At 41.5% G+C, this 26,591-nt stretch overlaps 1 protein-coding gene and 1 long non-coding RNA gene across 5 annotated transcripts in view; one reads left to right on the plus strand and one right to left on the minus strand.

Annotated features, from left to right (window-relative positions):
• Positions 1-26,591, minus strand: part of LOC148152202 (uncharacterized) — a 47,358-nt gene that overhangs the window by 18,342 nt on the left and 2,425 nt on the right. Inside the window, exon 1 of one of the 2 annotated variants that reach the window (XR_015758009.1) lies at positions 25,153-25,217. The exons of the other annotated variant lie outside the window; for it this stretch is intronic. This is a non-coding gene — a long non-coding RNA (uncharacterized LOC148152202). Of the gene's footprint in view, positions 1-25,152; positions 25,218-26,591 lie in introns of those variants that run through there. 2 annotated transcript variants of the gene reach the window in all.
• Positions 25,282-26,591, plus strand: part of LOC122543231 (interleukin 11 receptor subunit alpha) — an 89,616-nt gene continuing 88,306 nt past the window's right edge. For all 3 annotated transcript variants that reach the window (XM_043681737.2, XM_043681992.2, XM_043681816.2), the window contains exon 1: positions 25,282-25,434. The gene's annotated coding sequence lies outside the window, so the exon portion shown is untranslated. The remainder of the gene's footprint in view (positions 25,435-26,591) is intronic.

Below are 26,591 nucleotides of genomic sequence, written 5' to 3' on the forward strand. Positions count from 1 at the left end.
ACTGTCTGCTGGTTCCCTTTCCATTCCCTTACTGTAACCCATCTGCCTTTTTCTTGTATCTGAGGTGTGACTACCGCCCTTGAGTATTGTTGGAGCTACACTCATCATGCAGGCAAATGAGCAGAATTCCATCACAATCTTGACTTAAGTGTTAAAGATGGTGGTTTGATGCTGTAAACATCAGAATTTTAGATAATATTCATGGACTAAAAGATCAACAAAGATAAACTGTTACACACAAACAGATCAGCAATAACTCTGTCTGTCTGGAATAAATTTCTCAGGGATGAAGACAAGCTGTTACATGGGAGATTGAAAGTGGTCAGTCATGTCTGGGAAAAGAAGGAGTCAAGGCCACATAAACAAAACTGTTTTAACATCTACTCGATACCTGGATGCTCTATGCCACAAGGATAAATAACAGCCGTGCTGAAGAATTTAAGGAGATAATTGCAAGACAGACTGGGTCTTCAAACAGACAGTTGAGGCCAAATATAACAAGGAACAGAGGACTTATTTCTGATAAGGAAGTAAATTTAGATCAGAGTGGTGTTGGAAAAGCACAGCAGGTCAGGCAGCATCCGAGGAATAGGAAAATCAACGTTTCGGGCAAAAGCCCTTCATCAAGAATAGAGGCAGGGAGCCTCCAGGGTGGAGAGATAAATGGGAGGGTGGGGTGGGGCTGGGGATAAGGTAGCAAAGAGTAAAACAGGTGAATGGGCATGGGGATGGAGGTGATAGGTCAGAGAGTAGGATGGGGGAAGGTAGCAAAGAGTACAATAGGTGAATGGGGGTAAGGTTGGAGGTGATAGGTCAGAGGGGAGTGTGGATAGGTGGGAAGGGAGATTTGCAGGTAGGACGGATCATGAGGACAGTGCGGAGCTGGAAGGTTGGAACTGGGGTAAGGTGGGGGGAGGGGAAATGAGAAAACTGGTGAAGTCCACATTGATGCCCTGGGATTGAAGTGTTCTGAGGTGTTCTTTCTCCAAGTGTCTGGTGCTGAGGGAAGGAAGTAAGTTGCAGACTCAAGCACTCCAAAGAGTAATCACCATTTTGGATGAAAGAATCTAAACAATCATTAACTGTGCCCATCAATGACCTTAAGGATGCAAAACTGTGCACAAGTTCTTCTTCAGCAGAACTCTGGAGAACAACACTGCACTAGATATTGGATGGCACAGTGGCTCAGTGGTTAGTAGTGTTCCCTCACAGTGCTAGGAACCTGGGTTCAATTCTAGGTGACTTTCTCCCCATTCTTAAGGATGAAATTGCAGAGTACTTAGATGTGCATGGGTCATGCCATGCTGAGGAGAAGTCATACCTGACAAACCTGTTAGAATGTTTTGAAGAGATAATGAGCCACTTAGACAAAGGAGAGCTAGTGGACGTGATATATTCAGATTTCTAAAAGGCCTTTAACAAGGTTCCACAAAGAAGGCTGCTAACTAAGAGCCCAAAGTATTACGTGCAAATTACTGTCATGGATAGGGGATTGGCTAACAGATAGAAGGCAGAGAGTTGGGATAAAGGGGTCTTTTTCAGGATTACAGTTAGTGGCTAGTGGACTGTTGGGACCACAACTATTCATATTATATATTAATGATCAGGATAAAGAAATGTAAGGAATTGTTACTAAGTTTGTAGATGAAACAAACGTAAGTGGAGGGACAGACAATGTTGAGGAGGCATGGAGGCTGCAAAAAGACTTGACAGTGGGCAAAGAAATGATAGATGAAATACAATGTGGAAAAATGTGACATTATGCACGTTGTTGGGAAGAATAGAGGTCTAGAGTATTCTCTAAATAGGGAAAGGCTTTGGAATTCAAAGCAGAAAGGGTTTAGGATTCTCTTAAGCTTTACATGTAGGTTCAGTCAGCAGTTAGAAAGGCAAATTTAATAATAGCATTAGTTTCAAGAGAACTAGAATACAAGATCAGAGGTGTACTGCTGAGGCTGTATGAGATTCTGGTCAGATCATATTTGGAATATTGTGAGTAATTCTGTGCTCTGTTTCTAGGATAGCATGGGGCTCAGTGGTTAGCACTGCTGCCTCACAGTGCTAGAGACCTGAGTTTAATAGTTTTGGGTGACTGTCTGTGTGGAATTTACACATTCTATGTGTGTGTGCACAGATTTCCTCCCACAATCCAAAGATGTGCAGGTTAGGTTGATGGCCATGCTAAATTGCCCATAGTGCCAGGGAATTTCAGGCTACATGGATTAGCCACGGGAAATACAGGGTTACAGGGATAGGGTTGGGGGATGGGTCTGGGTGAGATGCTGTTGGGACGGTCAGTATGGACACAATGGGCCAAATGGGTTGTTTCCACACTGAAGGGATTCTATGATTCTATGATCTAAAGAAGAATGTGCTGGCATTGGAAGGCATCACAGGAGGCTTTCAAGAGTGATCCCAGAGCCTTGTCATATGAGGAATGGCGGAGGGCTCTGGGTCTGTACTCAATAGAGTGTAGAGAGATGAAGGGAGATCTCATCAAAACGTACAGAATACTAAGAGGTCTGGATGGTTTGGACATGGAGAAGATGTTTCCACTAGTAGGACACATTAGGACCTGAAGGTCCAGCTGCAAAATGAAGGGACAACCCTTTAGAACTGAGATGAGGAAGAACATCTGAAAACAAACTGACTCAACATGACAACTTCAGTACAATCACTGAACATTTTCTGTACTCCATCTCAGTTCTAGTTGGTGGAAAGCTATTGACCTGTATTTTTCCAGCATTTTCTGATTTCTTTTTTGGAAACAGCATTTCTGTCATTGGCCTCTGCAGCTTATTGTTCCCACTGAACATTTATCTCAATGACCTTCTGGTCCCTGTGATCAAAGATCTGTCTTTTCTTGTCACTTACTTCAGCAAAGTCTCCAGTGAATAAATTTTTAAAAGGTCTTGGCATACATTCTACTGCATGTTCAGCCATTCATCAGTCTTCAGACAATGTAAAACTGGGTGGGCAGCTAAACTGTGAGGAGGATTCAGAGATGCTTCAGTGTGATTCGGTCAAGTTGAGTGAGCGGGAAAACGCATGGAAGATGAAATATGAGGATAAATGAAGTTTTACTGTGGTAGCAAAAGTAGAAGACTGACTATTATCTGATTTGTGATTGATTGGGGAAGGAGGAAGTTCAATGAGACCTGGGTGCCCCTGTACACCAATATGGTAAGCATGCAGGTTCAGCAGCTGGCAAAGAAGGCTGTCTAAGTAGAATGTTGGCCTTCACAGCAAAAGGGTTTGAGTACAGGAGCAGGGATATAGGGCATTGGTGAAAACACATCTGGAACACTGTGTGCAGTTTTGGCCTCCTTATCTGAGGAAGGATGTTCTGACTACGCAGGATATGTAACAATGGTTTACCACACTGATTGTTGGGATGGCAGGATGAAGGATTGCATGAAGAAGGATTGCATTGGTAAAGATGATGGAGAAAGTGAGGACTGCAGGTGCTGGAGATCAGAGTCGAGAGGGTGGTGCTGGAAAAGCACAGCAGGTCAGGCAGCATCCGAGAAGCAGGAGAATCACCGTTTCGGGCAAGAGCCCTTCATCAGGAATGAGGCTTGTGAGCCAAGGGGGTGGAGAGATAAATGGGAGGGGAGTGCGGCTGGGGGGAAGGTGGCTAAGTATGTGATAGGTAGATGGAAGTGGGGGTAATGGTGATACATCAGAAAGGAGAATGAAGCCGATATTTACTCCAGTTCCAATGAATGTATGGGAATCTCATATATTATATGAATCTCAAACCTATTATATGCTAATAGGACTGGACTTGATAAATGCAGAAAGAGAGTGGGGGTGTCAAGAACCAGGGATCACTGTTTAAGGATAGGGGTTCATCCAGTTAGAACTGAGATGAGGAGAAATTTCTTTACTCAGAGAATGGTTGCCCTATGGAATTCTCTGCCATAGAAGTCAGCTGATGCCAAATCATCAATTGCTTTTAAGAAAGAGTTGGAATCTTAGGGATTAAGGGGTCAAAAAGTATACAGACAAAAAGGCAACAGGGTACTGAGTTGAATGATCAGCCATAATTATATTGAATAGTGGTGCAGGCTCGATGAATCAGCTAGTCTATGCCTGCTCCTATTTTCTATGTTAGCATATTTTACAGAACAGATATAGTTTATGTACTTCTTCTTGCTGCAATGCACCTTTCATTTACATGCCTTTAAGTAATGCCATTAATGATATTTGGATTTTTGCTGATTTTTGAATCAATACCATAGGTAATACTCAGGTAATTGGCAAGCATGTAAAACAACAGGCAATATAGATTTACATGAAATGCAATGACAGGCTTGTTGTATCGTCACACATCAGGATCCCATGCTTGATTTCTCGATCTGTCTTCAACATGTCCTTGCTGGCCTACTCTGGATTAATAAAGCTTTTCTAAAGGCTCAATAATTTTATTCTTAATTGTGGAATTTTGCAGAGTGGTGTGGTAATTGACCATCTAAGTGAGACGAAAGAGTCTAGGCAGCAGAAGTGTCAACAGATCAATGAGTTTGAGAGACTAAGGTGAGTTTGAGAGATTGAAGCAAGTGTGATTCAAACATTGCAGAGTAATCGGCATTTGAGAAAATGACTGGGGTTGGATGCGTGGTAATGATCAGTGGGAACAGAACACAGATGTCATGACAATCTGGATATTTGCAGTCGTTCAGAAGAAGATTAGAACCCTCTTGCACACTGTATTTGTGATGAGGTTTGGGAGTGGGAGGGGAGGTAATTAAAAACAGTCAAAGAAAATAGTTATTCAATGGCAGAGAAATGCTTTTGTTTCCTAGACTCCATTAGCCATAGAAATGCTATTGCTTAAGATGGTCAAACTAAATTTAAAAGTGAAAACAAGATCAAACATGTATCAAAATTAATGTGATCAAGCTTAATGTTGCGCTTATATTAGATAAGCATTTATACCAGAAAAGATTTATGCAACAATCTTTGAGTTCTGAAGAAGGGTCACTGGACATAAAATGTTAACTCTGCTTTCTCTCCACAGATGCTGCCAGACCTGCTGAGTTTTTCCAGTAGTTTCTGATTTTGTTTCAGATTTCCAGCATCCGCAGTTCTTTGCTTTATTTTTATGTAACAATCTGTGCTGCTCATTACTGTAGATCCTGCCCAATTACACTGTGGAAAAAAAAATAGGAAAAACACTATTATTTAAAAGTTGTGAATTGTGACTTTTATTTCTGGATGCTGGAAATCTGCAAATTCTGGATAAGGGCATTGGTAGGAAATCAGCTTGTCTGGGTGGGCTCAGTGCTGAGCCAACTTACATTCAAAAACTACTCTTAGAGCTTCTTGACGCCAGCAGTTTCAGTAAAGAAAATGTTAAGAATTGACTCTTTTGGTCTGGACTCCTCCAGCCACATTGTAACCATTTCAGAGACATTGCCAAAGTTTTGTTGACTACATTTGAACCATTCACATAATGAGGATGAAAAAATTACTATAAGATATGTGAGGAGTACATAGCCGAGGTGGGGAGATAAGTCAATTTAGGAAGGCTTTTTTTTTGCCACATGTGCATTATATTCGATCTTTGTTTCCTTGTATTGATCTTGCTTTTACAAAATAATTAAGTTTGAAGATTTTTTCAGGCCAGCTGCCATACCAAGTACAAATGTTGTTCATCACCTTGCTTCCGGTTCTTGACACTGATTAGTTTCAACCACACACGATTATCTAACAGCACATCCAAAAGTTTGGAATGCTCAACTTGACGAGTTGTACGCATATTGAGTTAAAGACAGTTCCTACCCACTGTCTGTGCCACATAGCTGAGATCTACATTGGCGAGCCCTTAAAATTGGGTACTGTGATGTATAATTAACTTGCACTTATTCAAAGTAATACAGACAGCATGCCAAATTTGTGCTGGCTGCATAATTCATGAGCGGATTTTGTGGGAGAATTCGACATGGGCAATGGGAGACCATCTCCCATGAATGTTCAAAAAATGGTGTTTTGTCAATAGATAGGAAAATTCAGGTCGTGATCGAATTCCTCCTTTTCTCTCTCCATTTTACCTCAAGAAGGTTGGAATTTTATAAAGCTCTAGTTAGGCCTCATTTAGAATACTGTGTCCAATTTTGGGTCCCACATCTCAGAAAGGACATACTGGCACTGGAGCGTGTGAAGTGGTGATTCACATGGATGATCTCTGGAATGGTAGGCCTAACATATGAGGATCCTGGGATTGTATTCTTTAGAGTTTAGAAGGTTGAGGGGAGATTGAATAGAAACTTACGAGATAACGCATGGCTTAGAAAGGGTGGACACTGGGAAGTTGTTTCCATTAGGCAGGGAGACAAGGACCTGTGGGCATAGTCTTAATATTAGAGGGTGTCAATTTAGAATGGAAATGAGGAGACATTTTTTCAGCCACAGAGTGGTGGGCTGTGGAATCTATTGCCATTGAAGGGGCATTAAAGGCCAGGACACTGGCTGCCTTCAAGGCAGAGATTGATAAATTATTGATCTTGCAAGGAATTAAGGTCTACAGTGAGATTGCATGTCAGTGGAATTGAAACGCCCATCAGCCATGATTAAATGGCAGAGTGGACTCGATGCGCCAAATAGCCTTACTTCCACACCTATGTCTTATGGTCTTATGATATTCAATCCAAATGGTGAAAACATGTGAGGAAGTTAGAAAGCCACAAAGGGATCAGTTCCATGTTTTACTTCTCTTTCAAGATATATGGGGACTCAAGGGTTAAACATTCCACTACCAAAGAGACTCACTGCAGTATCAATTGCATATCTGTCCTCTTACTGAATACCCAGAACATCTCAGTAGGGAGGAGGCTGACTGAATCTTAGAGAAAGAATCCTTTGGAGCCACACATATAGATTCCTCTGCAGCCTCAGGCAATGGTATTTGCCCTTCCCAAATAAGACTGATATCCTTCGCCACAACCCCGTTAAACTGCCTCCTGCTCCCATTATTTTGCTTCCCCTCTATATTAGCATAGGTAGGTGAATCCCACATTGAGAACAGACAAAATCCTTCTGTTTTAATCTCTTCCCATCAACACATGATCATGAAGAATACAATAGTCAGTCCCTGTAATCCATTCACTCGTTATCACAGGACATCGACATTCACCGGGCCTTGTAAAATTATAATTGCCCACCTTAAACAATGTAATGACAATCAACCATGTGACTTATAGAACTTTTATATTATTCCTATAAAAAGCATTGCCTTTGTGTGTTGAGCAGAGATTCGTGGAGAAGTGTCACCACAAGTAGATACACGGCTACTTTTGGGGACATTGAGAATCTCTCGCTGGCTGTCCGATAATAAAGCATCAACGTTGTACTGAAACTTGTGTCATCTGAATTTGTGGAAGAATATATACATCAATACATGCACCTCTACCCTCAGCACCACCCAAGTCCATTTCCTAGATCACAATCTTATTCTTGTTTCAAATACCTAAGCATATAAAAGGACAGTCAGTGCATGGAGACCAAGACAAAAGTGATCATGCAAAATGCAACACTGTCACTTGATTTCACCTTCACAGCTAGCTGCTTAGATTCTGACTGTTCAGAGCTTAGAGGACAGATCAGAATTTGGGTCAGTAAAGACCATGATTAGTGTGAAGGAGACTTTACTAAGTGAACAAGCTGAGAAGTGGCACATGGAGTTTAATTTGGATAACTGTGAGGTATTGCATTTTGGTAATGTGAACAAGGGCAGAACATATACAGTTAATGGTAGGGCCCTCAGGAGTGTTATCGAAGAGAGAGACCTGGGGGTACATAGTTCTTTCAAAGTTGTGTCATAGGTAGACATGGTGGTTAAGGAGATGTTTAGCATGCTTTCATTGCTCAGACCATTGAGTATAAGAGTTGGGACATCATGTTGAAGTTGTGTAAGATGTTGGTGAGGCCACTTTTGGAGTATTGTGCACAGATCTGGTCACCCTGCTATAGGAAGAATATTATTAAATTGGAGAGGTTTCTGAAAATATTTACCAGGATGTTGCTGGCAGTAGAGGGTTTGAGTTTGGACAGGTTGGACAGGCTGGAACATTTTTTCACTGGAGCATATATGATTGAGGGAGTGACCTTATATAGACCTTATAAAATTATGAGGGGCTTGGATAAGGTGAATAGCAAGGTCCCTTCCCTAGGGTGGGGGAGTTCAAAATTAGGGGGCATATTTTTTAAGGTGAAAGGAGAATGATTTCAAAGGGACCTGAAGGGCAACACTTTCACTCAGAAGGTGGTTCGTATGTGGAATGAACTGCCAGGGAAAATGGTATCTGCAACTACAGTTACAACATTTAAAACAGTTGGACAGGTACATGAATTAAAAAAAGGTTTGCAGGGATATAGACCTAACAGGCAAGAAGGACTAGTTTAGTTTGGGAAACTTGGTCAGCATGAGTGAGTTGGACCAAAGGGTCTGTGTCTGAGCTGTATGCTTCTACGACTCTATGACAAAAAGAATGAATGAGCAAAACTGGAAATTTAATTCAAGCTGATGTAAAGGGAGACTGAGGCACAATAACTGAGGTTTACTGCAAGATGTAAACTCTTGAGAGGCAGAAGTGAGTGGGAAAGGATAAAAGATATGGACCAACAAGCCGACTTTCAGTGATATCAGTGTTGACCTGAGAATTATGAAAATTCTAATGACATTACAGGGGTGTTCAAGGTCAATGAATGCAGCATACTCCCCTCATTGAACTATCTACACTTCCTGGCACTTAGGATTCATGCTTGACATCTAGATGCCCCATTTCATCCCATGCATGCACTACACCTACCAGCCTCACATCTTCCTCTGACTGTCCCACGTCGCCCAAGCTATCAGCTTTGGTAAGAATATTACCCAAAGATACTGCGACACAATCACTGCATTATAACTTTACTTTTGCAGGACAAAATTGTACATAATTGTTTCAAAGACCAAGTTTAGCCATGATTCTATTAATTGGGATACATGATCTTCTCCTGTACTCACAGTTCCTGGTAAAGGTAAAATTAGATTAGATTCCCTACAGTGTGGAAACAGGCCCTTCGGCCCAACAAGTCCACACCAACCCTCCAAAGTGTAACCCACCCAGACCAATTTCCCTCTGACTAATGCACCTAGCACTATGGGCAATTTAGCATGGCCAATTCACCTGATCTGCACATCTTTGGACTGTAAGAGCAAACTGGATCACCCGGAGGAAACCCACGCAGACATGGGGGAGAATGTGCAAATTCCACACAGACAGTCGCTCAAGGCTAGAATCGAACTGGGGTCCCTGGTGCTGTGAGACAGCAATGCTAACCACTGAGCCACCATGCCACCCAAAATCAACATAGTCTCACTCTCTTATTAGAAAGATTGATGGTGAGAGTTATCACACCTCAGGTGAGGGGCAAGGTTGAGATACTGGGGCAGCATGGTGGCTCAGTGGTTAGCAGTGCTGCCTCACAGAGCCAGGGATCCGGGTTCAATTCCCACCTCGGGCAACTGTCTGTATGGAGTTTGCACATTCTCCCCGTGTCTGCGTGGGTTTCCTCTGCGTGCTCCGGTTTCCTCCCACAGCCTAAAGATGTGCAGGTTAGGTGAATTGGCCCTGCTAAATTGCCTGTAGTGTTAGGTGCATTAGTCAAGGGGTGAATGTAGGGGAATGGGTCTAGGTGGGTTGCTCTTTGGAGGGTCGGTGTGGACTTGTTGGGCCGAAGGGCCGTTTCCATGCTGTAGGGGATCTAATCTTTATAGTGACCTCAGTGGATATGGGAACTGAACCTGTGCTGTTGGCATCACTCACCAGCCATCAGCCAACTGAGATAAATGGCAATTGATCTAACAGCCTTGACAGCTTTTCAGAACAGAAGGTTCCCACTAAACTTTGTGCAAACATGTGCTTCCTGACATCATCCTTGAATAGCCTAGCTCTAAGTTCACAAGCAATGTATTTCTTTCTGAAGTAACTGAGGAAAGCTAGTATCGATGTTTATTTTATGTTATAGCTCTACTATTAAAGGCATAAATCAGCTCTTGACACCTGAGTTGCATTGCTAGGAGAAATGGGCATTGCAAAAATAATAAGCTTATGTCTGCAGTTAAACTGAAAGGACAAATAAACATCTGAAGTTGACTTAAGAGCAAAAAATGATTTTAAAATAACTCAACAGGTGAGACAGCAAATATTAACAAAAACAGAGATAACATTTCAGGTCAATGACCTTTCGGGGGAACTGAAGAGAAATAGGAATGTGTGAGGTTTTAAGTCAGTTGAAGGGGAAGGGGTAAAATGAGCAGATTAGAAGGGCTATGTTATAATGGAGATTAACTAACAAAGGATTACATAATGCAAATGGCCAGAAACAGCACTAATGAATATAATGAAAGGTCGTGTTCAAATGAAGCATGAGTTGCTGCACAAATACCATCTAAATGCAACATGAAATGATTTTTTAAAAAAAAATTCTGCCCAGTATCACTTAAAAAATAATTAAAAATCATCTTGAGGGGCATGGATAAGGTGAACAGCAAGGGTCTTGTCTCTAGGGTGGAGGAGTTTAAAATTAGGGGCATATTTTTCAGGTGAGAGGAGAAAGTTTTAGAAAGGACATGAGGGGCAATTTTTTTTTTACATAGAGAATTTCTCGTATGTGAAATGAACTACCAGAGGAAGTGATAGATGCTGGTACAGTTACAATATTTAAAAGAGGTTTTGATTAGTGCATGAATATAAATGTTTTGGAGGGATGTGGGCCAAATGCAGGCAATTTTGGAACATGGTCGGTGTGGACTATTTGGACCGAAGGGTCTGTTTTATTACTGCATGACTCTCTGACTCTATCATTGACTGGTGCATTCTCCATGGCAATGCCCCTGCAATGTCTCTACCAAGCAGTAAGACAAAAAGCTTCCTCAAATTGTGTGTATCTTTCAGCAATGTTTACGGTCCAGACTACTAACATATTAATTTTTATTGAGATATAAAAAGATACATTCTATCCATGACATAATCATTCCATAGGAAAAGTCAACCAATCAAACCAGTTCCATCATCCAATCAAATCATATCTGATTTACAAGTCAATACTCATCAATATGATATATTAATGCAGGAAAGATAAGACAAAAAAATTCTCCTGGACAGGCTGAGCACCAGCAAATTTCCAACAAAATTGGTACATGGACTGGGAGTAAAAAAGATCACTAACAAGATCTGAGCTAGGGGCCATAAGTGCAAATAGTTTGTGTAATTAATTTTACCATTGATTTGAAAAAAGTGGTGGAAGATTTTAATACACTGTTTTGAGCAAAGTCCAATATTAGGTGCTCCTTTAGGAGTAGGAAGGCAAAGTTTTAAAAAAAAAATTACTTCATAGAGTCCATACAGTGTGGAAGCAGGCCATTTGGCCCATCAGGTCCACACCGACCCTCAGAAGAGCATCCCAACCAGACCCACTGAGTTTAGTTAGTATTAAGTGCTGTTAGTTTAAGGCATTGCAATAGATCTTTTCCTAGAGTAACAGTAAGTGACCAACCTAGGTGATTTCAGATGCCAAGATAAATTTTGCTGGATTGTTATGATATCAATGTCTCATTTGGAACCAGAACTCACTAAATTGAAATTGTCAAATTGTTACCCAGCATGCTGACACAATATATATATCCTGTATCAACATTTCCCAACTTATGGCTGAATTCTAGTGAAAAGCAAAAATCTTTCATTGCACCAACTAACCAACATTTAGCTAGCTGACCCCTAAAGTACTATATTTTCCTGCCAAATGTACAACTATTCCTGCCAATTTCACATTCCTGTTAATCTTCCAATTTTCAGCTTAGAATATCAGATATCTTAACCAAGCCTTGAATGGTCAAGTTCCTCAGCTTTAATAACCTTATTTAACATTAAAATGAAATACTTTTCAAAATGCATACAGAATAAACAGTGGAAATATATTATCAGGTCCATTTGAATGTGAAAATTCTCAAATGTATTCTACTATTTCTGAAATGATATCAGGTTTCATTCCCTTGACTATCAGAACAAAAAAAACAACTTAAATGGGAAAGTCAACATGACGAAATAAAGTTTCATCTGAACTAAAACAATTTCCAACAGAGTTGCCATAGGACAATGAAAGGTTTTTTTAAACATTACTCTCCACTATGTCCATCATAGAGTCATTGAGATCTACAGGCCTTTGGTCCATTGCATCTGCACTGGTCAAAAACATCCACCTATTTTAATCCCAGCTTTCAGCACTTGGCCCATAACCTTGTAGGCCTTGCTGTTGTAAGTACACATCTAAATACTTCTTAAATGTTATGAGGGCTTTGGCCTTTACAGCTTATGCTTACAGTGAGTTTCCAATTCCCATCATCTAGGTGAAAAAGTCATTGCTCACATCTCTTCTGAACCTTCTGCCCCTTACTCTAAATCTATGTCATTAATCCCTCCATCGAGAGGAAATGCTTCCTCCTGTCTATGCCCCTCATAATTTTATACATGTCAATCTTGTCCCCTCTCAATGTCTTCTGCTCTTATCTTGAACACACACACCAGCAAGTTCACAAACAGCTTCTTCCCTGCCATTATTAGATTGATGAATGGATTACCTAACTTCAAATAATACTAATCTTGTTAATGTTGATCTTGCCTCGTGCACGTCCTGCGCAGTGTAACCTCTAAGTTTTATTTTCACTCTATGATCTATATGTCCTTGCTTACTATGATCTGCCTGTACTGCTCACAAACATGGCTTTTCACTGTACTTTGGTACATGTGACAATAAATCAAATCAAATCAAAAACAACCCCAGTCTATCTAATCTCTCTTCATTACTGAAACTGCAGACCAGCCAACAACTTTGTAAATCTCTCCGTATTCTTTCTTTCTAAATCACTGGAAAGTACAATTGAGGTTAAAGAAAAGTCTAGCTCAGACTAAAAAAAACAGAAAATATTGGCCATCATGCAACAACTTCTCAGGGTACAGTGCATGATCACCAACAGCAAGCATCATTTGTCCATAAACATTGGCATCTGATAACTGCCAAGCTTCAGGATCCAAATTGCATCTCTCTGCTCCAGTTGCAGTATGCTTAGGAAGTGCAGGCCTGCATTTCAAGCATAATGGCAACTAGCATTGAAAGGCTGCAGCATGGACACTTAGCATGCAGGGACGGGTATCCAGCTCACAGGCTGGACAGAATGTATCTCAGGGCTGCTAGTTTGCCCTCTCAGTGCTCTCACAATTAGTACGCATCTGCAAGCTTGCATCACCTTGTCTTCTCATGCCCTACCATGTCTTTGAGCATGTTGATGATTTAGGCAGAACCTAAAATCTATTAATATTGCCGTATTGACATACTCTTTTGCACAGTCAGTGGGGAACTGTCCAGGCTGAGGTGGGAGAGATGGGGTAACTTCTTGCCATACAGCTAACCAAGACATAGTCAGGAAGGAATTATCCCATGCATAATGAGACACAGCCAGAGTGAATATATAGTTCAGGGAATTTGAAGGCACCATGGGAATTTAGTGCAGTGGAAAAGAGGTACTTTTCACTTGCTTTGTTTTCTGTTCATAGTTTGTAAGATTTTTTTAACAGGAAAATTGAAGCCCTGGATCAGGAATCCAGCACAAAACAGTGACATCACAGGTACACTGTAAATTCATTGGTTGGTGATTAGCTACTAACTCGGTTATCTATCAAAGATTACCTTTAGGTAAATGGTGGGAGATACATACAGGCTACAAGTAAAATACCAGTGCACAATTTTTACAAAACAAATTCGTACCTAAGTAATTAAAATAGAAATGCCAAGTTAGATGAGATATTGTTACTACATGGTGGGAGAGCTGGTGGACCCCATTGTGGTTCACAGTGACCACATCTATAAAAAGAGTTACTTGCTTGAGAAACTCCAGCTCAGGGAGGATGAGCTGGGGTCTGACCTTTGAACATTCTGATACATTAGGGAGGGTGAGAGTCACCTGGGCACTGTATTTCAGGAGGCAGTCACACCGCTTAGATTACCTACCTTGAATTCAACAGTGGTCAGGGACAGGAAAGTGTGACCATGAGTGAGGCAGGTAGTGAGATTCAGGAGGTAGTACTTGAGGAGCCTCAGGAGGGAAAAAGTGAGGACTGCAGATGCTGGAGACCAGAGTTGAAAAATGTGGTGCTGGAAAAACACAGCAGGTCAGGCAGCATCCGAGGAGCAGGAGAATTGACGTTTCGGGCATAAGCCCTTCTTCAGGAATGAGACTGGTTTGCCTGGCAGGCTGAGATAAAAGGTAGGGGGGGAGGGCATTTGGGGGAGGGCTGCTGGGAATACGATAGTCCCGACCTCTCTGCCCCCACCCCCTCTCTGGCCTATAACCCTCACCCTCATCTCCTTCCACCTATCGTATTCCCAACGCACCTCTCCCAAATCCCCAGGGGACCCAGGGAGATAGTGAGGAAAGAGATCAATCTGAGACGGGTACAGCTGAGAACAGAAGTGAATTAAACAGTCAGGGCAGGCAGGGACAAGGTAGGACTAATAAATTAAACTGCATTTATTTCAATGCAAGGGGCCTAACGGGGAAGGCAGATGAACTCAGGGCATGGTTAGGAATATGAGACTGGGATATTATAGCAATTACAGAAACATGGCTCCGCGATGGGCAGAACTGGCAGCTTAATGTTCCAGGATACAAATGCTACAGGAAGGATAGGATGGGAGGCAAGAGAGGAGGGGGAGTGGCATTTTTGATAGCATTACAGCTGTGCTGAGGGAGGATATTCCTGGAAATACATCCAGAGAAGTTATTTGGGTGGAACTGAGAAATAAGAAAGGGATGATCACCTTATTGGGATTGTATTGTAGACCCCCCAATAGTCAGAGGGAAATTGAGAAACAAATTTGTAAGGAGATCTCAGCTATCTGTAAGAATAATAGGGTAGTTATGGTAGGGGATTTTAATTTCCAAACATTGACTGGGACTGCCATAGTGTTAAAGGTTTAGATGGAGAGGAATTTCTTAAGTGTATACAAGACAATTTTCTGATTCAGTATGTGGATGTACCTACTAGACAATGTGCAAAACTTGACCTACTCTTGGGAAATAAGGCAGGGAAGGTGACTGAGGTGTCAGTGGGGGAGCACTTTGGGGCCAGCGACCATAATTCTATTTGTTTTAAAATAGTGATGGAAAAGGATAGACCAGATCTAAAAGTAGAAGTCCTAAATTGGAGAAAGGCCAATTTTGACAGTATTAGGCAAGAACTTTCGAAAGCTGATTGGAGGCAGATGTTCGCAGGTAAAGGGACGGCTGGAAAATGGAAGCCTTCAGAAATGAGATAACAAGAATCCAGAGAAAGAATATTCCTGTCAGGGTGAAAGGGAAGGCTGGTAGGTATAGGGAATGCTGGATGTCTAAAGAAATTGAGGGTTTGGTTAAGAAAAAGAAGGAAGCATATGTCAGGTATAGACAGGATAGATCGAGTGAATCCTTAGAAGAGTATAAAGAGAGTAGGAGTATACTTAAGAGGGAAATCAGGAGGGAAAAACGTGGACATGAGATAGCTTTGGCAAATAGAATTAAGGAGAATCCAAAGGGTTTTTACAAATATAATAAGGACAAAAAGATAACTAGGGAGAGAATAGGGCCCCTCAAAGATCAGCAAGGTGGCCTTTGTGTGGAGCCACAGAAAATGGGGGAGATACTAAATTAATATTTTGCATCAGTATTTACTGTGGAAAGGACATGGAATGAGGAGATTGTAGGGAAATAGATGGTGACATTTTGCAAAATGTTCATATTACAGAAGAGGAAGTGCTGGATGCCTTGAAACGGTTAAAGATGGATAAATCCCCAGGACCTGATCAGATGTACCCGAGAACTCTGTGGGAATCTAGAGAAGTGATTGCTGGGCCTCTTGCTGAGATATTTGTATCATCGATAGTCACAGGTGAGGAGCTGGAGACTGGAGGTTGACAAACATGGTGCCACTGTTTAAGAAGGGCGGTAAAGACAAACCAGGGAACTATAGACCGGTGAGCCTGACCTCGGTGGTGGGCAAGTTGTTGGAGGGAATCCTGAGGGACAGGATGTACATGTATTTGGAAAGGCAAGGACTGATTAGGGATAGTCAACATGTCTTTGTGCATGGGAAATCATGTCTCACAAATTTGATTGAGTTTTTTGAAGAAGTAACAAAGAAGATTGATGAGGGCAGAGCAGTAGATGTGATCTATATGGACTTCAGTAAGGCGTTTGACAAGGTTCCCCATGGGAGACTGATTAGCAAGGCGAGATCTCATGGAATACAGGGAGAACTAGCCATTTGGATACAGAACTGGCTCAAAGGTAGAAGACAGAGGGTGGTGGTGGAGGGTTGTTTTTCAGACTGGAGGCCTGTGACCAGTGGAGTGCCACAAGGATCGGTACTGGGTCCTCTACTTTTTGTCATTTACATAAATGATTTGGATGCGAGCATGAGAGGTACAGTTAGTAAGTTTGCAGATGACACCAAAATTGGAGGTGTAGTGGACAGCGAAGAGGGTTACCTCAGATTTCAACAGGATCTGGACCAGATGGGCCAATAGGCTGAGAAGTGGCAGATGGAATTTAATTCAGATAAATGCGAGGTGCTGCATTTTGGGAAAGCAAATCTTAGCAGGACTTATACATTTAATGGTAAGGTCCTAGGGAGTGTTGCTGAACAAAGAGACTTGGAGTGCAGGTTCATCGCTCCTTGAAAGAGGAGTCGCAGGTAGATAGGATAGTGAAGAAGCTGTTTGGTATGCTTTCCTTTATTTGTCAGAGTATTGAGTACAGGAGTTGGGAGGTCATGTTGCGGTTATACAGGACATTGGTTAGGCCATTGTTGGAATATTGCATGCAATTCTGGTCTCCTTCCTATCGGAAAGATGTTGTGAAACTTGAAAGGGTTCAGAAAAGATTTACAAGGATGTTGCCAGGGTTGGAAGATCTGAATTACAGAGAGAGGCTGAACAGGCTGGGGCTGTTTTCCCTGGAGCGTGGGAGGCTGAGGGGTGACCTTTTAGAGGTTGACAAAATTATGAGGGGCATGGATAGAATAAATAGACAAAGTATTTTCCCTGAGGTTGGGGAGTCCAGAACTAGAGATCATAGGTTTAGGGTGAGAGGGGAAAGATATAAAAGAGACCTAAGGGGCAACGTTTTCACGCAGAGGGTGGTACGTGTATGGAATGAGCTGCCAGAGGATGTGGTGGAGGCTGATACAATTGCAACATTTAAGAGGCATTTGGATGGGTATATGAATAGGAAGGGTTTGGAGGGATATGGGCTGGGTGCTGGCAGGTGGGACTAAATTGGGTTGGGATATCTGGTCGGCATGGACGGGTTGGACCGAAGGGTCTGTTTCCATGCTGTATCTCTCTATGACTCTATCTAAGATGGCACCATAAGAGGTGACATTATAAAATGTTTCACTGTAGTCCTGTACGTCTGCACTTGAGTACAAGTGACAATAAAGGATATTCTATATTCATAGCAAGCACCTTCTAAATATTGAAGTTAATTGATCACAGTGTATTTGAGGATTTTTTTGTGCTTCCTAGAACATTGGCCATTTGAGAGTGAGCATTTCAGAGGAAACAGAACCTGATGGGGTAGATAATTGTTGGCCATCTGGACATAGTGTCCAGTCCATTGAAGCTGATTTATGCAGGAGAGTTGCTGAACTCTGGCTTCAAGAAAGACACGAGCATTTGTTTGATGGTCTTCCCATTGAATGTCGAAGATTTGGTAGAGGCATATTTGATCGAATTTCTCTAGTGTTGTTATATATCACTAACATAGTTCATGTCTTGTGCAGTTCAAGAATTTGGTGATGACATCTGCACTGTACACAGGGACATTTGTTGATTTGTGGAGGCCTTTGCTGTCAAACACTCACTTGCAGAACGTAGCATGGATGCAACTGATCCAGTGAGGGATCTCATTGATGATACTGACCTTTTGAGAGAGGTGACTGCTTAAGGCATGGGAAGTGTCCAATATATTGGGAGACAAAAAGTCTCATGAGAAGATCAAGTCTAATTAGTGCGTTGGATTCCTTGAGTATGAATCAGATCTCGTCAACTTAGGCTCATGGAAACCTGAAGCTAAAATTATTCTTGAACAAGGGTGGTACAGTAGATAAGGGGAGCAGATTTAATAGTTAAGGCAGACAAATGCTTAGCAGAGAACAAAGTAAGACTGATAAATTAAACTGCATTTACTTCAATTGAAGAGGCCTGACATGTAAGCAAGACTAAATTAGGGCATCTTTGGGAATATGGGACTGGGATATCATAGCTGTTACATAAATATGGCTCAGATAGACAGGACTGGCAGCTTCATGTTACTTAGTACAGATGCTACTGGAGATAGAATGATGGGTGGGAGCTGCATTTTTGATTAGGCAGAACATTATGGCAGCACTTAGGGAGGATATTCCAGGGAGATTATCCGTTGAAGTTAAGTGGAGTTTAAAAATAAGAAAGGGATGATCACTTTATTGGGATTGTACTTTAGACTCCCTAATAGTCAGTGGGAAATTGAGAATATGTAGGGAGATCTCAGTTATCTGCCTGAAAGATAGCATTGTAATGGTAGAGGATTTTAAGTTTCCGGAGGAGTTTTTAAAGTGTGTGCAAGAAACTTTTCTTATTCAGTATGTGGATGTATCCGCCAGACATGGAGTGATGCTTGACCTTCTGTTGGGAAATAAAGTAGGACATGTGACTGAGTTGTCAGTGGGGAAATACTTTGATAAAGTTCTAAATTGGAGTCAGGCTAATTTTGATGGTGTTCGGCAGGAACTTTCAAAAGTTGATTGTGGAAGACTGTTTTCGGGAAAAGGGATGGTTGGGAAGTGGGAGGCCTTTAAGAACGGGATAACAAGAGTTCACAGTACATTCCTGTTAGTGTGAAGAGCAAGGCTGGTAGGTGTAGGGAATGCTGGATGACTAAAGAAATTGAAGGTTTGGTCAAGAAAAAGGTATAGACTGCTGGGATTAAGTGAATCCCTGGAAGAGTATAGGGCAATGGGAGTATACTGATGAAGGGCTTTTGCCTGAAATGTCGATTTTACTGCTCCTTGGATGCTGCCTGAACTGCTGTACTCTTCCAGCACCACTAATCCAGAATCTGGTTTCCAGCATCTGCAGTTATTGTTTTTACCTAATGGGAGTATACTGAAGAGAGAAATCAGGAGGGCAAAAATGGAACATGAGATAGCTTTGCAAACAGAGTTAAGGAGGATCAAAAAAATTCTATAGATACATTAAGGGCAAAAGATTAATGAGGGAGAAAATAGGACCCTTTAAAAATCAACAAGGTCATCTATGTGTGGAAGCACATTAGATACTAAATGAGTATTTTGCATCAATATTTACTGTATGGATCTGGAAGCTCGAGAACTTGCGGAAATAAATAGTGATATTTTTAAAAAGTGTCCCTATTATAGAAGTGGAGGTGCTGGTGATCTTAAAATGTATGAAGGAAGATAAATCCTAGGATTGATCAGGTGTTTCCCAGAATGTTCTGGGAATATAGGGAAGGGATTGCTGGGCCCCTTCCTCAGATCTTTGTATCGCTAATAGTCATGGGTGAGGTGCCAGAGGACTGGAGATTGGCTAATGTAGTACTATTATTTAAGAAAGGCTGTAAGGAAAAACCAGGGAGCTATAGACCGATGAGTTTTATGTGAGTAGTGGGTTCTTTCTACAAGGGGATTTTGAGAGATAAGATTTACACCCATTTGGAAGTGTAAGCATTGATTAAGGATAGTCAGCAGGGCTTTGAGCATAGGGAATTATGTCTCACTAACTTGATTGAGCTTTTGAAGAGATGATAAAAAGATTGATGAAGGCAGAGTGGTAGATGTTGTCTATATGGACTTCAGTAAAGCATTTGACAGGGTTCCACATGACATACTGGTTAGCAGGGTTAGATCACATGGGATCAATCACATGGGATCCAGGGGAGCTAGCCAATTGGATACAAAGTTGGCTTGAAGATAGGTGACAAAGGGTGGTGGAGGAGAGTTGTTTTTCAGACTGGAGGCCTGTGACCAGCGGTGAGCTGCAAGGATCGGTGCTGATTTTTGTCATTTAAATCAATGATTTTGATGTGAATAAAGGAGGAATGGTTAGTAAGTTTGCAGATTACACCAAAACTGGTGGTGATGTGAACAGTAAAGAAGGTTATCTCATTGTACAAAAGGGACCTTGATCAGATGGGCTGGTGGGCTGAGGAGTGGCAGATAGAGTTTAATTTGGATAAGTATGAGGTGTTGCATTGGTAAAGCAAATCAGGGCAGAATTTATATACTTAATGGTAGTGTTCTGGGTGATTTTGCTGAATAAGGAGAACTTGGGGTGCAGGTTCATAGTTCCTTGAAGGTGGAGTTACAGATAGACAGGTTAGTGAAAAAGGCACTACTCTTTCCTTTATTTGTCAATGCACTGAGTGCAGGAGTTAGAAGTTGCAGCTGTACAGGACATTGGTTAGGCCACTTTGGAATACTGGATTCAATTCTTGTAGAAGTAACATGATCTAGGTTTAACAATCAACATTGTGGTAATAAAAACAGACAATGATGGAAATATCTGCAGGTCTGGCAGAGTATGTGGAAAGAGAAACAGAGCTAATGTTTTGGGTCAATGATTTCTCATCAGAATTTTTTGATGAAAGATAACCTAAGTTTCTAACTACACTATGTTTGCATTTTTTTCAGGATTAGATTAGAATATCATGAAGGACACTCTAATTAGAATAAAAGAGAGACAGAGAGATGATTGTATTAGTGCCAAAGTATCACATAACTCTATTAACAAAACCTGAAATACATTCGAATGGAGAATTAGCGAAGTAGTGTCTTCAAGAAGCTAATGATTTTTGTGTTAATTGTCCACTTGCCCTTATCTGACATTGTTGTGAAATTTGCATAAATAATAGTGAATGCCAGTAGTCTCACTTTTATTTTGAAGTAGATCCTGGTCCATTATTTTATCATTCATTTTCCTGGAAGTGAAACAGGAAGGATTCTATCACTGTAGCATAAATAATGCAAGTTGCTGCCAGCCATCACCTCTGCACTTCGGGAGTGACCTTGACCCTCAATCTCAATCCTTAATCCACTTCCTTTTCATGTTTGGTTACTCCCGGTACTTCACATCACTTCCTCAGTAATGCCTGACCATTAGATAATAAACTTGTGACAGTGAATTATAGAGGTCTGACAAGTTCTACCTTCAACATCTGAAGGACAAATGGCAGTGTAAAGTTATCAACTTGGAAGTTTTGATCATATAAAGATCACTACCGTATTTACAAAACTTTAATATGACTATGATCCCTTATTTTTAAATGATTCTTAACTAATCAGGAGATGTAATTGGTATAAAATTACACAGAATAGTGAACATTCATTTAGGTTCAAAACTATTTTCACTGCTATTAGAACATGACATAACCAGTACATTACATTTGGGTCAAAAGGCTTTTTTTCCCATTCTACATATACTATGTAATTCTATGTTTTTATTCATTGTGAATGTACAAATATTAGGAATATTCCTAATATTTGTACATTACTGTGAAAAAACATAGAATTACATAGAATGTGTAATTTATCTCATGTAAACCTATAGAATGTTTCCTATTTTTAGAGTTCTCAAGAATTGTTCCTTGATTCCTCCCCGTGCTATTTGTATGCCACTTGATCATACCATCCAAAGAAATTGAGTCAAAAAAGAATGCTAAGAAGGGGTGGTACGGTGGCTAGGTGGTTAGCACTGCTGCCTCACAATGACAGAACCCAGGTTTGATTCCACCCTCAGGTGACTGTCTGTATAGAGTTTGCACATCTTCCTCGTGTCTGTGTGGGTTTTCTCTGGATGCTCTGACTTCCTCTCACAGTGCAAAGATGTGCATGCTAGGTGGATTGGCCATGCTAAATTGCCCATACTGTCCAGGGATACATTGATGAGTCACGGGGAATGCAAGGTTACTAGGAAAAGGTAGGGGGTCAATGTGGGTGGGACTCTCTTCGGAAGGTTGGTGCAGATATGGGCCGAACTGCCTGCTTCCACACTGTAGTAGGGATTCTGTAATTTTATGACTATGAAAAGGTAAAGTCACCATAGTCTTAGCAGACCATAGGGCTAGTCTTCCATTAGACAGAGAGATGACTGGTGGTGGTTCACCATGATTGTCGTGAGGGGAGAGGCCAAGAATTAGAATCCTTCATGGTAACCTCAGTTGGTGTGGGAATTGAACCAATCAGTTGACATCACTCAGCAAACTAGCTGATCTCCATAAGAAGAACTATCATATCTTTCATGACCACAGTCTTTGCAGGCAATGAAGTTCTCACAGAAACAGCAAAGTGATAATGACTGGACAATTTCTTTGTGTGACGTTGATTTAGAAATAAATGCAGAAGCATATTCAACGATGGCTTTCAAAAGGTAGTTGGATCATTATCTGAAGTGGAAAGATTTGAAAAGCTATGGGGAAAAGAAATGGAGGGGCAGCAGATAAGTTGCTCTTGTAGTAAGTTGCTATAGATACAATGGACCCATGGTTTCCTACTACACTGTGAGTGTTCTTACATTCTATGATATGATTTTATGATAAGAGACTGGAAGTAATTCTCCTGCTCTTCTTTGGGAAGGTGCAATGGGAATAGGAAGCCTTGATTTTTTTATTCATTGTGGGGCATGGGCATCGCTGGCTGGCTCGCATTAATTGCCCACCTCTAGCTGTCTTTGAGAAGGTGGTGGTGAGCTACATTTTTGAGCTGCTGCAATCCATGTACCATAGGTAGATCTATAATGTCCTTAACATAAGACCTGAAAAAATTTCCACATGCACACTGATGATAGCCAACTCCAATTCATCATAAAATAAAACCAAAAACTGTGGATGCTGGAAAACTGGAACATCAACAGAAATCACTGAGGAAACTTAGCAGATCTGGCCACATCTGCAAAGAGAAAACAGAGTTTGGAGTCTAGTGACTCTCCGTAGGAAAACGTAGTATGCATGCTGAACATGGGGGTGGGGGTTATGGTGGGAGAGGTGAACAGTAGATAAAGATGGAGCCCACATAGAGATAGGAAAGGAGTCAGCAGAAAAGGGGTTTGTTGTTTGTTGATACTAAGCCAGGACAGAAGAGAAGTTGAATAAGTGATTTTGTTTTGACAGCTAAGCGTAGGAGAGGGTAGTTAGACTGTGCTGAAAGCAAGCCATGTCATGCGATAACGCACTAAGATTGGGTAACAACGAGTTGGCTCTGCTAAAGGCATGGTAAAAACAAACATGGACACACTTAGTCAAGTTCTAAAGTTATTGAACTCAATGCTGAGTCCTAGCAGCTTCAGCATCCCCAAGCGAAAGATGAGATATTGTTTTTCACCCAGCCCCACACCAGTCCTGTCATGACATGGTTTCAGCACTGCCTATCCATTTTCTCCTACTCGTAGCTCTCATGATCACTTGTTTAGTTTTTCTTCTGTTCTGGTTCGCTATCAACAATTCCCTTATCTGCCTACCCCTTTCGAACCTCTCTCCGGGCTGGGTCTCCACCTATCGGCTCAGCTCTTCCACCACTAGCCAAGCTCCCTCTCCTTCCCACCTCCACCTGTAGCTTCAGATTATTACGTTTTCCCAGCTACTATCAGTTCTGATGAAAGGTCACTGGACTCGAAATGTTAACTCTGTTTTCTCACCACGGATGCTGCCAGACCTGTTGAACTTTCCAGCAATTTCTGTTTTGTTCCACATCATCATCACCTTTCTCACCACTCTCATCTGTGTTGTCTGACTGATTGTCAAACATCCATTCCAGGATGGGGCAAAATTATTCAATTAGACATTAGGAAGATCAAAAGTAAACTTGATCACCTAGCTCTTTTTTTCCCCCCATGGAGATCCGTAGGCATTTTCCCAGGATGAATTAGATGGTTCCTAACCTATTATCAGTTCTGAGAAAGGATCAACCCAAAATGTTAACTCTGATTTCTGTCTACAGATGCTGCCAGAACTGCTGAGATTTTCCAGCAATTTCTATTTTTGTTTCCAAACCTATTAGAAATGAGCAAGTGGAATGTCTGATCCCACAATTTTTATCCATTTCAAAGATCCCTGAAATAAACCTTGCCCCTCTTTCCCTTCCCAAAATTACCTAATTTGACTAAGCTTTTGGACATAACTCCTACCATTATTGTTTAGTATCTAATTAATCTGCTGTTTTACTGCACTAAAGGTCATGATTTGGAGGAGCAGGTGCTGGACTAGGGTGGACAAAGTTAAAAATCACACAACGCCAAGTTGTAGCCCAACGGATTTATTTGGGAGCACTAGCTTTCGAAGTGCTGCTCCTTCATCAGGTCACACCCACCTGAAAAAGGAGCTGTGCTTCGAAAGCCAGTGCTTCCAAATAAACCTGCTGGACTATAACTTGGTGTTGTGTGATTTTTTAAACTTTGCACTAAAGATGCTATATAAACTGCACAGCGGAGGTTCGTGTCTAAGGTAATGTGTCCTGTGCATGTTTGAATAGATACATCTGTTTGCAGGTACTTGGAGGTGCGTGTGTCAGCAAGAAACACCTGCCACCTGCCAGAGTCCAAACTTCTGCTTTAAATGGACTCAAAAGTTACCCTCGTTAATCTCTTCACAGAATTCACTGATGAGTTTCTCCAGCAATTTCTGTTTGTGTTTGAGATCTTGAGCACCCATGGCTCTTCGATTTGTTCTGGTTTCGATTCCCACTGTAGACTTTGAACATAAATAACCAGGCTCCAGGGCTGGTGGCTGATAGGTTGGACTTAGATCCCGCTGCTGGCTTTGATGGATGTTGGAGATCCCAGGGCAGTATTTCCCAAACACAAGAAAAAGCAGCAGGGAAATCTTGGCTGATAATTATCCCTCAATCCACATCAAAAAGGCACATTATCCGGTTATGATCACATTGCTGTTTGTTGTGTGGGAATGGATTTCAAAAGCACTGCCTGCACAGGAAAGCGCTTCAAAACGACGTACAAAACACAAATAACACAAGTGCTTAAGTCGCTTTGTTGCCCCCCCCCCCAGCGCTCGCAGTTCAACCGCACCTTCTGCTCAGTGGATGGACATCGGGAGCGGCCAATGGTTGGTTGTGGGATGCGGGGAAGGCGGCGCATCCGGTGCTTGCTGAGCTCCTTGCTGCTGGGGTGGAGGGAGGGTGAGGCTGAGGCTGAGGGTGGTCTCGGACGGAGTGAGTGATTGACAGACAGGTCGCCTGCCCTGGAGCGCGGAGGGTGCTGTCTGACTTGGTTCCCACAAACAGAGCCAGCGGCGCGACTGAGGGAGACATGGGTGACCCAGCTGGCTGAACCCACCAACAAAACTTAAAGGTAACCGAGACTTGTGCGCGTGGATAGATGGATTAAATAAACGTTGTGTGTTGTGGCTCCGTGACAAACAACAAAAAAAGTTTCTGGAAGAAATGTTTCTCTATTTCCTGGTCGGTGGGTGAGGGGCTAACGCGTTCGAAGAGTGGTTTGGCTTGGCTTGGCTCTGTTCACTATGTACAGAGCATACGATACCGGTTGTTCCTATCTTCACTTTAGAGTTTAAAGTTTCCGATAGTCCCGTGTTTAAAAGTTGAGCTGTTGTATAAATACCACTAAAACAGTGGTTTACAGTTTTACAGTTATCCACCTAGTGTTTTCTGCGATCCTAGCATCAGTGACTCTAATGTTCCTCTGGCTTACTTCGCAGTTGTACTAAGAAAGCACGAGTGTATATATTTTTTGAAAGAATGTATGTGCAAGTGGTTATCTCATCAGTAGTGCATTTTTTCAAATCACAGGTTACAAGACTGTAGTTTTTCATCAGATTTTTAAAAGTGCAAAAACGTTCCGCACTTTGTGTTTAAGAGCTGTCAAAGCATTTTTTAGCTATTAGTCGCTTATTCTTGTTTACTCCATTTGTAGTCCATAATTTACCAAGCTTGCGTCTGCGTAGTTGCTTGTTAATTATAACTTTCTGTTAACGGTAACGTTTAAAGTACTTTCTTTCCTTCCTTTAACCAGTTACTGTGCTGCAATTAATGCTTTAACATTTGGAAGATAGATTTAGAACTCAACTTCCAAAACAATCTTCCTCCTCCGCACAGATTATTATTTCAACTCATCGGTGGCAATGTGTTTTTCATTTTTTTTTTAAAATGCTTTTGCACGGATAGTGTACTTGAACTTTAAAAATCTCTTCAACTGCAAGTCTTACTTTTGGTGCTGTTAATGTGCTGACTTTATGAAGGTTTACTTTTTTCATCTTGCTTAAAATGTTCTTTCTAGTTTTGTTTATGTCAAGATGGCATTTTTGTGGAGTTATTGGTGAGAAGACTGTCAAGAGTCAACCACATTGTTGTGGGTCTGGGGTCACATGTAGACCAGACCAGTTAAGAATTGCAGTTTCCTTCCCTAAAGGACCAGATGGATTTTTCTGACAATTGGCAGTGGATTCATGGTCACAATTAGACTCTTAATTTCAGATTTGTACTGAATTC

Source organism: Chiloscyllium plagiosum, unplaced genomic scaffold (genome assembly GCF_037043375.1).
Source record: "Chiloscyllium plagiosum isolate Xiang-an unplaced genomic scaffold, Cpla_swu_hap1 HiC_scaffold_1, whole genome shotgun sequence".
Lineage (NCBI taxonomy): Eukaryota > Metazoa > Chordata > Chondrichthyes > Orectolobiformes > Hemiscylliidae > Chiloscyllium > Chiloscyllium plagiosum.